This window comes from Desmodus rotundus, chromosome 2 (genome assembly GCF_022682495.2).
Source record: "Desmodus rotundus isolate HL8 chromosome 2, HLdesRot8A.1, whole genome shotgun sequence".
Classification (NCBI taxonomy): Eukaryota; Metazoa; Chordata; class Mammalia; order Chiroptera; family Phyllostomidae; genus Desmodus; species Desmodus rotundus.
In genome coordinates this window covers 31,218,771-31,231,515 of record NC_071388.1, presented here as the reverse complement: position 1 = coordinate 31,231,515, position 12,745 = coordinate 31,218,771, and the positions used below count along the sequence as shown (strand labels likewise).

General features: G+C 40.3%; 1 protein-coding gene across 9 annotated transcripts in view; it reads left to right on the top strand.

The window, feature by feature from the left end:
• MECOM (MDS1 and EVI1 complex locus) overlaps positions 1–12,745 on the top strand; it is a 550,490-nt gene that overhangs the window by 415,107 nt on the left and 122,638 nt on the right. The window lies entirely within an intron of this gene.

The following is a 12,745-nucleotide window of genomic DNA, read 5'->3' as shown; positions in this document are numbered from 1 at the left end:
TAAATTCAAAGAGAACATTTGTATATTCAGGTAGAACCTATAACAAGCCCCCTAAAGTAAACTCATCCTTGACAGAAAATGCTTCGGAGTAGAGGAAGACAACTCAAAAATGTAACGAAGTTGAGCTCTTTGAAGTTTTTAATCTTCTTTTTTTCTTTGTTAATTTTATTGTATGTAATCAACTTTATGTTTCACAAATACTTTTGACCTACATTAGATTATGATATGAAAATAACTGATAGCTGAAAACACAGAGAGTCCGTACAACTGATTAGAGCATAGTCTTATATATGATTTAAAGCACAACAGTACCTGGCTGTAGAGGTGCCCGAGATAGAGCAATCTCACTCATGGGTGCTGTCTCCAGGGCATGATCAGCGTGGCCGCATCAGCCAAGCCACTAAGAGGCCCAAGTGTTGATAATGACCTGCAGGAGGGGACCAGAAGCTACGGAGGATGGTAGGAATGGAATCCACCTCTGTAACCCTGGTCCTGGCCAGCTTAGTGGGCCACTTTCATCCTCACCTAACTCCCCATCTGGTGACCACCAGGGGCTTGGGGGAGTATCTGCATCTTCTCTGTGGAGGCCTGGCTAGTCGGTCGCTGGAAACTCTGATCAGAAGGCCAAGCAGGCGGTGTCATGCCTAGTTGGAGAACATCATTTCTTGAGCTTGGTTTCAGAGTTTTTTTTGTTAAGATGCTATTATGGCTAATTTGGTGTCTGCCAACTGCCTCTCCCTCCACTTGCCTGTTTGGATGGCCCCCAGCCATCTCACAGATGTGGATGGCACTTTCCAGCTAAACATGTCATATTCCCAAGTGGCCTAAGGAAGCTCCTCGTTTCCCACGTTAAGGGTCAGTGATGTTGGCAGTTTCTTTCACAAGCAGAGCATATTTTGATGGAACAATTCCAGGAGATTTTACTATAAGTAAATGGACCATTGACCAGAAAGCCAGAACCACCGTTTCCAAGCCAGTGCAGTTAACACTCACAAATACGTGAGTGTGAAAAGCTTGGACCATATAATCAGCATGGGTTTTATCAAGTGATTTCGTGCTTTATTTAAAAAAAAAAAACATTGAATAGTGTCTTCACTATGTCCAATGTTATCACACCTAGTGAGCCAAAATATTAGTGCATAGTGTGAGCTTACAGTCGCCTAGTTTGGGATTTAAAAAGGTGCATTTGAGTTAAGAGTATAAAATACCATGCACTCTAACCTATTTAAAGTGCAGACTATTGTATCCTTCTAACTCCAGAACAGCTCTGTCTAATGCTGTCCAGCTTGGCAATAAAACCAAAATGAAGAAAGCCTAAGCACTTGTAGACTCACACCGAGTACGCAGTATTTCAGGCTGACAGGATTATTCCTTGGCTGCAGTGACTTCTGTTGGAAAAGGGAAGTTTGCATGAAAATGCCTTTGAGGTTAATTGTAATGTCATTAGTGTGATGCTATAATCACATCTCTGAATTTCCTTCATAAATTTCTCTTCTATTTTTATCCTGTTTTTATTTTGAATATACTACTTTCTTGAAAAAGTCTATGGTAGTCTTACAAAAACACATCCCTCTTTTTTTCAGTCTCCTGAAAAACTGGCCACTGCATAAATTATAGCTTATGAGCATGGTACTCTGTCCTCTCTTGCTTTTTAGCTCCTTTTCATTCCTTGATTGTAGCATCTCCCTGCACAATGAGTGGCTTTCAATGATCACATTCAAGTGGCAGCAGGTACTGCCCTGAGGTTAGGAAAAACAAGTCATGCGCTGGTATTTCCATTATGACTTCCCGCTACAGTGTCACCCGAAATATGGCTAAACCACCATAGATAATTCTTTTTAAGAAAATCATCTGTTTAGCCAAATCTGTGGTAGATTTGTGGCCCAAACTACAGTAGAGAAGGAACTCAGTCAAAACCACAGAAATTGCTCAGGAACGCTTCAAGATTGTTCTAATCAGATTGCTTCGAGCTACTTTAGCTGCTGTCGGATCTCTGTGTGGTGACGGGAAGCACAGGGGCTAGTTAGCCACTGGGTTCTCTAGCTTTCCCAGCATTGTCTGTTCCCTTGACCTTTGAAGGCATTTGTCTCAATTGTTCCTGAGCCCTGGGAGAAAGAATCTCAGATGAGAAAACAATGGTTCCCATTGGGGATACTGCTCCAAACCCATACTTTGTTTTGGGCTCATTTTCACAGTGACGGAGTCCCAAATTTGGCAATGTTGCCCTCCTGCCTCCTTCTGGAAACATATCTCGAAGTGCCTTGTCATGAAATATTGTCATGTTTCTAATCTTGTTTCCTTTTCAAAACAAGCTATTTTATTCCATGGCTTGCACAATTCTGCATCTGTATCAATGATTCTTTTCACCCATGTCCTCCCTCCCAACACATTTCCTGGGCAAAAGGCTGCGTCCAGCCTGCCAGTCAGGAAAGGCCAAACTTTTGCTCAGGTTGCTAAGAGAATAGATCTGAAAGTTTTCCCCACTGAGCTGTACTGCTTTATGGTCCTGGTGGAGTCAGGGCCTGTTCGTGCGTTTCTGTCCCTCCGGCCAGGAAGCCCGTCACACTGATACTTATCGGTACTAATACAGAGAAATGAACACCTGTAAAGAATTTCTCAATTAGAAACTTTTACCCAAGAGGGAATTTGGCAAATATGTTACTGTTAGAGGAGAAAAGTGGGATATTGTACCAAAACCACAACAGGTGGGAGAGAAAATTTTAAATGTATGAATTGTGAAGTTTAGAATTCATTTGTATGTATTCTCTCTCTCCTTTCCTTTCTGTGTATATCTTATCATCAAAGTAGTACATAGAAAATTCACATTTTTCTATTTTCAGGTAAGAATTTTAAAAAATTTTGTTGTTCTATAAAAACTGTCTAGTCCTTTTTCCCATTAGTAAGCTATTGCTAATATTAGTACTGTGTACACGCTTGACCTAGTCCTCCCCCCATTAATCCATCACCCTGGACTATTTTCTAAAACAGTGAGTTCGACTAAAAAGTTCAAATTTGATTTTTCAAAGGAAGGTGCAGGGTCCAGGCAGTGACTTGCCTAAGGCCACACAGTGAAGGGACTGAAGACCGATAAGCTCAGTCCCTTTTCACGTGTAGGTCAAGGTTTGTTCCGTTTTCTAGTCTATGAACACTTTTCTCCAATCACATGACTTCAAAGACTCTCCTGGCCAGTGCCATGCGTACAACAAAAGAAAAGTTGTCTTTGGTATGTAGGGGACATAGAACTGCTTTTAGTGACGTGCTGAGATACAGCAGAAGTCAGTTTAAAATCCTTGCAGTCAGTAAGAACTTTATGTAATGCCTCTGTGTGTGAACCCCAGAGAACTACTCTGATTCCCCTTTTCATTACTGATCGTTATGTATTGAACAAAAGGAATACATCTGCATCGTACATATATATCTGAAGGGGAAAAAATGGAGTTTCAACCCCTATGTTACAGTGTTAGTGTTGTGATCTTGGGCAAGTTACCTAAATCCTCTGTTACTTGATTTCCTCATGGATAAAATGGAGAGAGTAACTATACCTCCCTGATCTATAGTAGATGCTCAGTAAATATTATCTCTAGGCATAAAACCAGTATGGAGAAATTCCAGGAAAGATGTATTTTTAAAGGTTAGATAAATAAAATCCATGTAACTCATGTGGTTGAAAAGATAAAATGCATTGTGTACTTTTTACAAATTGCTTTATTTGTTTTTATAATAGATCTGGGGGGAAAAAAGAACTAGTCTGAGAGACAATAGGTCCTTGGAAAATCATACTCTGCTTCCTCTGTCCCTTATTCTACTTTGTTCAGGTGAAATTTGGTATAATGATTCCCTTAATGGGTTCATGGTTACTCTAATGTTCAGTTCACCCTCCTTGCACTGTGATTAAAAAGAAGTGTAGAGTATGGATAGATGTGTGGTGGTGGGGGGTGAGATGGAGGTAGGGGGTGGGAGGAACACACTTTGAGAACAGGGAGATAATGGGCCATCTAGGGTATGAAGGAATGTGTGCTCAGAAATAATGTTAACTTAATGAATGGATGAAAGGAGCCAATGGAAGTTTATATACTGAAATCAGGAGCTCTTGGCTAATTTCCCTTCTTCTAGTTCACAGATAGTCTTTGGAAACATTCCTACTGTGTGCTACCTATTTTCCTTACCAGTCTGTGGTCCTTCAAGCAAAGGTGTTAGGGTAAGCCACCTAATATTTCAGCTCTACCTGCAAGACAAGGCAGTGGGATAGGGGACCCTTGGGTATGGCTCCCTCTTTTTTTTTCTTTTCTCCCTGAGTCTGTTGTTACACTTAGGAGAAGATACAGGGAAGATCACCAGTCCTGGATAAGGCAGAGCTTTTTCTCTTTTGTGTGCTTCAAAATCACAAGCAAGCCTTCTTCCGCACATTAATCCCTTTCAACTTGTTCTGTTCCCATGGGTTTGGAGACGGTGTGTGCTGCATGCACCTGCTAGCAGCCACGGCAGCAGAACCCCCGCTTAGCTGGCGTTCATTCGTTCTGAACGTACAGATGATGGGATACTGAAAGTGAAGTCCAGATATCTCTTCGCTCATATTTAGGATGCACTTGGAGTTTTTCCCATAGTCTGTATAATCGGATTGTGTAGTTGTGTGGCCCTCATGCTAAAATTCACATATCGATACTGAATGATATTTCTCTGTAAAACTCATTTTAGAACTCTTCAAATCAATGCATTCATCAGGATTGCCCCTATCATCTCTGTCTTAATTTACCTGAATGCTGTGTTCATTTAAGTTAAGCAAATATTTAAGTATGAGAAAATCTGACCAATGTATTTAACAGGCTTTGTGAATTTTTTTTTTTAAACTTGGTTTGGAAAATACACACATACATTTTGCCAAGAACTTGCCCCTTAATGTTTAATCTTGTGGCTTTCAGGGGAAATCTAATTTGTATCCTTCGTTTATGTTCAACTCAACAGATTGTTGCACTGCTAGCCAAGTGCTGGATGGCCTTACGGCCCGTGGGGCTTTTTAGGGTTTTTGAGTCTCCGTGTGCCCCACGGCCTTACTTCTCAATCCCTGGTGGTTCACAAATATCGTACATTTTAAACTCAGTGCAGCTATTTTAAAATTAAGTCATTCTGTAAACAGTGGACAATCCCAGTATTTTCAAGGGTTGGGGAATCTTTTCTCTCCTTTCTTCCTATCCCCAGTGGCCTCAGTCTGTTTTTACAGTGAGGTTAGTTGGAGTAGATCTGAGGCATAGGGTTTTCCAGTGGCGTGACTGGCTCAGGACGGAGCTGTGTTTTCCTGTGAGTGGATGACAGCAGCCGGTTGAGTGCATTGAGAGGACTAAGAGCCACGGCTGCCCCCTCAAGTCCTTCACACACATGAATTACTTACCTGTGCTCACACTGTTGGATGACCACCGGAGCTCGACCTGGCTCTTTCTAGCCATCACTTTGAATTTCCATCCACTCACTTCTTATTCACATGCTCCATCACAATGAGCCTTTGTTTTTCCAAAGACACTTCTCTGCTGGTCTAGACCACAAACTTAGGTAGCAGCATTGTCGGTGCTAAGAGTTAGAGGGGGAGGAAGACTTGAAATGGTCCCTGCAGGAGCTGACAGTCGCCATCTCCTCTCAGGTTATTCTTCCCATTAACCTATTAATATAAGCTACCTCTCACCATGTTCCTTAGTACAGGTATCCACCACCTGTACTACGGTCCAACAGTCAGTGTGCATAGTTTGGTTCTTCCTCTGAAATATAGAATTTCTATGTTGGTGGGCAGAGACTGGGTATTCCTGGCACCTAAGTAGTCCTTGTCTTTTTCATATATATATGAAACACACACACATACACATATATAGATATATATCTATATATAGATATATATGTATCTATATACATACACACACGTATTTTGTTTTCTAAAGAATACCTGGGAAGAATCTTAGGGAATAGTAATCAACTAGAGCATTCTAGGGACTCAGAAGAAAATTCTAGCGTTGCTGTTTTTCCTTATTTGAAAAGTGCTTCTGGCTTTTATACCCAGAAGTAGTTCCAAGTCTCCCTCCCTTTTGTCCCTCCCATGCCTGGAGCTTTCCATACCTACACCCCTACCACAACCTTTATTTCTGCTGCTGTGCTTCCCTTGGCTATGCCTCTACCCAGTTGGAGGTCCTACCTATGGCCACTGAACTCACTACTAGTGGATTCAAACTTGAAGAAGGACAGAGGGGCTATGGAGTCTTAATGAGAGGACATGAAGTTTCTTACCTGAAGTATGAATGAATACCTTTTCCTATGTACATATAGCTGAATCAAGGGGTTGGATACTACAATATTGCTGCTACCAGTTATAGAGTACTTGTCTGTTACAGGACAACTGTATTTCATTGTAACATCAAACATAACTACAATGTCCCATGTGTCACATTATTTCTAAGGGAAAAAGGGTTCTAATTTCCAAGTAATAAATATGTAGTTGAACTTAAACAATCTACCAAAATTTTTAATTGGGAGCTATTTTATCTCCCAAACCCATATTAAACTATAGAAATTTAGACGTGAAATTTGTCGACATAGAAGCATTGTTCCTTATAGTCACCCTTATACCACAGGATCAGTGATTACCATCTCCAGTCCCGCCATTTTATGGATGGAGACACTGAGGCCCAGAGTGGTGAAGTCATGTCTTTGCTGATTCCTTAGTATTCCTTGGCTTTGCATTTTCTTTAAAAAAAAAAAAGTTAAAAAAATCTAATTGTCCTATGGAAGAAGGCACTATTCATTCTTAATGGAATTTCTTTTTATTCAATTTTGCAGTGTCCACAACGAGATTATAAAAACAATAATTTGATTTAGAAATCTTTCCAGCTTCAGCAAGGTTAGTTTGTGGAGTTGTAGATAAATGACCAGAAGAAAACTTCACAAAATTAGCGTTTACACTTAATCTGGCAACGAGCTCTAATTTGATTGGTAAAAAATTCATTTGGTGTACCTCTGGCCCTTTGCTGCTGGGTAATGAAAATTTATATCTGCGTTTCAGACATCTGGGGAGGGCCTGACAGCTCTGGGGCCGGATGAAAGATGATGTCACACTGACCCCTGTCAGCATTTCCTCACAGACTGGTTACCCAAAACCCAACAGCAGTCACACTTTTTTTTTCCCCCTGCCAGAGCAGACTCTCATTTTATTTTGGAAGGTTAATGACACTGTAAATCTAATAGGCCATTTTAGTGCCATCATGTGGATATTAAAAAGTCACGTGACCAGTCAGGGCACCATATGTGGGGCTTGCTGTTGTCTGATGGCAAGAATAAGAGGCTGTAACAAGGCGTTGAGGGCAGCCAGCGTTTGGAATTCATTTCAAAGCCATAGGTACCTTTAAGCTAATTTGGAATCTCTGCTAATGATTATTGCTTACCATTTCAATTAAGTTTGCTTTAATAAGTTAGTCAATATTGGGTAAGGGTGGACCCCAGAAAATTCTTTATTACTTGTAAATTTATCAGTAACTCCTAGCCTGTGGAATAGCACGATGGACCGATGAAACTTTTGGGGATGATGGAAATATTCTCCATCTGTGCTGTCCAGCACGGTCATTTCTAGCCACATGGGGCTACCGAGCCCTTGAAATATATGGCTAGTGGCCTGAGGAAATGAATCTTTAAATTTAATTAATGTAAATTTACCTAATGACACGTGGTTAGTGGTTATCGTTTTAAATAGCACATCTATGAAGCAACTAGGAGATAAAACCAGAACTGTCTGAAAGCAACAACAGCAACAGAAGCATTTCCAGTCTGCCTGTCACCGGTGCCAAGCTACCTGGTGAGAGATGCGGTCTGATTTGTCTTTGCATCTCCCATACTGCCTTTCCCAGAGACCAAATATGTAGAAGAAACAGATAAATGAATGGATGCAATAAATACACAGGTAATGGATAAATTTAAGCAAGAAATTTAAGCGATTATTCTTATTTTACCATTTTGTGCTGCCCTTTCTCTGAGGAGCAAGCTAGGCAAAAATCATAAAATTGTAAAGCCAGATGAATCCGTAATGATCAGTCAGCCCAGGGCATTTAAAACCAGACCTAGTGACTTCCTGGAGCTGCCTGCTGACCCTCCCTGAGACACTTCCTTCAGTCCTAGAAAAGCCCATCTGCCCAAGATGACCAAAGGCAGTGAATGACTGTTTCCGTGCCTGAAATTCAGAACCTTGCCCAGAAAGAGGCGGGGAGAGAGGAAACAACTCCCTCTGGGTGGTAGCATCATTGACTGTGGAGCCAGACAGACTGTATCAAGAGAAACTGGAGTAATTTTTGAATCACATTTACTCCAAAATGTGACTTACCAAAGTATTTTTAAATATCCTGATAACTGATATCTCATGGTACCCTCATAAAATTATTATGAAAATGCTGATTATGGTGATGACAATAATAATACTAATAGTCAACATCTATTTACTGCATACTATTTCCAAAATGATGCTAAATTCTATACAATTGTTTTACTTAATCCTCTCAATACTATGAGAGAGTTCTGGTATTTCCCCATTTCACAGATGAGAAAAAGGAGATCCTGAAGAGCTTGACCTAGGCTATGTAACCAATAAAAGGTGGAAAGAGAATTTCAAATCATAAAAACCTGAAACTAGAAGCGATAAAATTAAGCATTATTCTATGCTGTGTCCTTCCTGAATCTCCTTCTTCAATTTCATGATTGATTCATTCATTCGGTAAAATTTTTTGAGCCCCAACTGTGAGCCAGGTACTATCCTCGGCTCAGGATATACACCAGTCAACACAAATTCCTGCCTTTTTGGCATTTTCCTACTACGGGCAGGGACGGACAATAAAGAAATTCAGAGAAATATGTAGCTTAGTACACATATTGCTAACAGAAGTAAAAAGAAAAAATAAAGCAAGGGAGAGGAATATGAGGTGTCAGCAGGTGGGGAAAGGTAGAAATTCTAGGTAGGTCTCACTGAAAAGGTGATATTTGAGAAAAGAAGCAAGTGAACTTTATTTTTTAATTACACATAAAGCCTCCTAATTTTTTTGTCCTGAAAACTATTAGCTACAAGTTTACCTTATAACATGGGAATGATCTTAAGATTTTTAAAAATACCTGCTATAGAGTGGTATTCAGGTGGAAATAGAACAACAGAAAACTCAGCCCCTCTGCCCATAAAATCATTTTCAAGTGACTCCTGTGACACTTTCATGTTTGCTTAGGTAGAACATGAGGACACTGTGCTGTGTGTCACAGTCGCTACAATAAAGGGCGCAGAGCAGTGACACTGGGAGGTACAGTGGACCCGAGACCTGGCAGGCACAGCATGCTCAAGAGCTCCACAGAGCTGAGGACACCGGAGCAAAGCACACATGCCAGCAGCTGCACGTGTGGAGCTGGGAGTAAACAGAGGTTTTGTGGCTGAATTTGTGTGCCCACCCGACCCATTGTAATAATGATTTTAAATTCAACGTGGTGCAGGTTTCTCTATCAAAATAAAATTGCAACAATAATTCAAAAGAGAAAATTTAAATTCCCAGAATGAATTTGGGCAACAAGTAAAGACTGTTCGATACCTGGTACACAGTAATTAAGAAATAAAGTTAACAATGATACATATCTCTTTCTTTGGTATTTGAACACAAGACGGGAACTTTTCCTCATCTGACTTGGTGTTCCACAGTTTCAAAGTCAGTGTGAGACCACAGGTTAAGGGCTTTATCTGAGAGACACTGCCTCCCCCTGCCTCCCCCTGGGGGCATAGCACTCCTTGGGTCATTAAAAATACTCCAATCGAAAGGGAAGTGTCCTTTTGTGATCCTTGGCATCACTTCCTGTTTTTTCCTTATAAACTTCCCACCTAAGTTGTGGCATTGCTGGGATCATTGCCTAACGTAACTTTCCATTACACTGGCAAGTGAGTGAGATTTTCAGTATGCGCACGCACCTGACTCCAGCGTCCTCCCTGCAGATTGAAGACTTGTTGTGAATTGAACATCAGCCTGCTCTTCTGATCACCCTGTTGAGAGATTTATCCTCTTATATTAAGATATTTTTTCAGAATGTCACACAGCTTTGATTTGATGGATAATTTTTCTGTAATTTTTCTGAATTCATAGACTTTCACAAATTTAATTTTTTTAAAGCATACAGTAAGGCTCCTCTTTCCTTCAACATAAAAAATATAATTTCTTTTCTAGATTCTCAGCCTACAAGCTATATTACAAAAGTTTTAGCCTGTCATGATTTATAGCGGTCAAATTATTACTCTCATGAGTATTAGCTTTATTATACAGTTATTCAAAGAAAAAATATTTAATCAGAAACACTGAGAATTTAGAGTGTAGAATGAAATTATTGTCAGTGCCTGGGCAAGACTGTAAACACCTATCATGTTTGTGGGCGAGTGAGATAGGCTACTCTATGTTGGTACTTTTATAACCTTTAAATTGCAAACACCCTGTTTATTTTGTTTTAAGTATTTTATGTAAGTAGCGGTGAGTGTATGTTATTTGCAGACAATCTGATTTGGCTATCTTTCTGAACTCGAACAGTATTGTTTTTAGGTCCAATGTTCTAGCTCATTACAAACCCCAGATGTAACCCTCTACCTAATCTTGCCTGTTTTTGTTTTGTACCTTCTTGCATTCACAAAACTTTTTATTAAAAATCAAAGGAAGACACCAGGAAAATAAATCCAGGTCTAGCTATAGTTCACTTGTGCAGGCAAGAGGTGAGAAGTCTGGTCTGTGGCAGTTGGATAAAAGTGAGTGCAGAACCACGTGGTCAGTGCTTACTCTGGCATCATAATCCACATCGTTCCGTCATGAGTTCATCCGTGGTGCCTGCCATCCGCATTGTGGGTGAGTGCCCTCCTGTTACCTCGCTGTGCAAGGAAGTGAAGGTCAGCCCTTGGGGAGGCGGTACTCTGTCATTTGTTCTACGTGGTACCATTGCTGTTTATTTGTGTGGCTCTTAGTGACTGAAGCAAGCTATGGTGGATTTTTATGACATAAACTGTGGGGCAATACATTTGTTTGATTTTAAGTGGTCCATGTAAATAGTGGATATGGATATGACTTGTGTATTTTCTTAATGACAGAGGGTTTGCAGAGATAAGTATTGTATTTATCTCTTCTCAACTTAGAAATAACAAGAAGGATGAGGGCAGGAAGCCGGGAAAACCCACACTACCTCATGACCTAGTGACCAGTAGTCAGATGTCATGTCAGAGACTGGGGAAGGTTTCAACTACTGCTTTTATGGTGTACCTACACCCAAGCACTACTGAAAACAGGACAACTGATTTCTATTTAACATCGGTAGGGTACCAACAGGTGATATATACTTTCCAAAACAATTCGTCTACCTAAGTTTTCCATACCCATAAGTCCTGAATAAGTACAAGAGGACTTCTGTGAATTTGGTTAAAACAGTAAATTCTTGGGGGAAAACAGTTTAAGTGGTGGTCATTTTGACTTCCAACAATGGCAACCAAATGTTATGTCCGCCATCCTGCCACTAGAAAAGAAAGATCTGCAACTTAGGAATCAGTGACAGCAGCCAGCAGACTTTCTTATTGTGCAACAAACAAGAGGTGGAAACGCCGCTGAGCTGACTTCACTCAGAGGCGCAGAGAAATTAAGGTTGACACGAAAATAACTTTGGCTTGCATACGACTCACAGCAAATGCTAAATAATGAAAAAATATGTCTTTTAGATCTAAAATTTTCTTGGTTGTGAGAAAATATGGAGCATAAATCATATCAAACTATTCCTGGCATTAGGCCTTCAGGATGCATTTGTTTGAAATCAAGGGCCAAATTGCCTGGAAGAGCAAAAAGCGCTAGATGCCAGCAGAGGCGGGATGCCAGCCTTGGAACTGACACTTTACTTCTGGAGAGATCCATGTGCGTGATCCTCGTCTGCCTTCAAAGTGGTTCCCTTGAATTGATTTTGTAAATTAACAATATTAGACCTTCGGTAGGACAGAGAGTGCATTAGTCACACTGCTCTTACTTTATCCAGCAAGGAAGTCTGTTGTTCTTCTGTGATGAAACGATCCTGGGGAGGGGGGGAGTGTGAAGTTTGCCACATCAGGTAAAAGGGATTGCATTCAGTTTTCAGGCTGATTTAATGAGGAATTTTAATAATGAGAGTAAAAAAAAAATCAACGAGCATAACTCCACAAAACGATTCTTGAAGGAAAACTGAACGGGCCTGTGTTTACAAGTGCGTGTAACCATCGTTGAATAGATGCCAAGCATCCATTGTCCAGTGAGTGAGGGTATAGGATATGGCAAACACTCACAGCAATTTATTACCAGAATGCTCTAAAAGAAATGAGGATTTCAGAGAAGGAGAATTTCCACGGATTCATGTTTAAATTCACCATAAGCGATTAATCTTTGTGTTCCATTTTTTGTCCAAGGTCGGTTTTACACACCATGTAAAATCGCTTCTTTTAGAAGAAAGTCTGCTTTTTTTGTAAAAAAAGGAAAAGGGAGGGCAGGAGGCGACGGGTCTCCTGGAAAATACTTTGTAAGACTTCTTTCACATTAGTTTTTTGTTCTTTATTTATGGACGAGTTTAATCCAAAAATATTGTGTGAGGAATAATTAAATAGTGTCAGCAGAATATGAACTTAAACATGGCTACTTGCAGTACATGATACTGGCTTTGTAAAAGCTGCCCCTATATTTTTCAGCTTCTCTAAGAGAAGCCTTGGCATCTG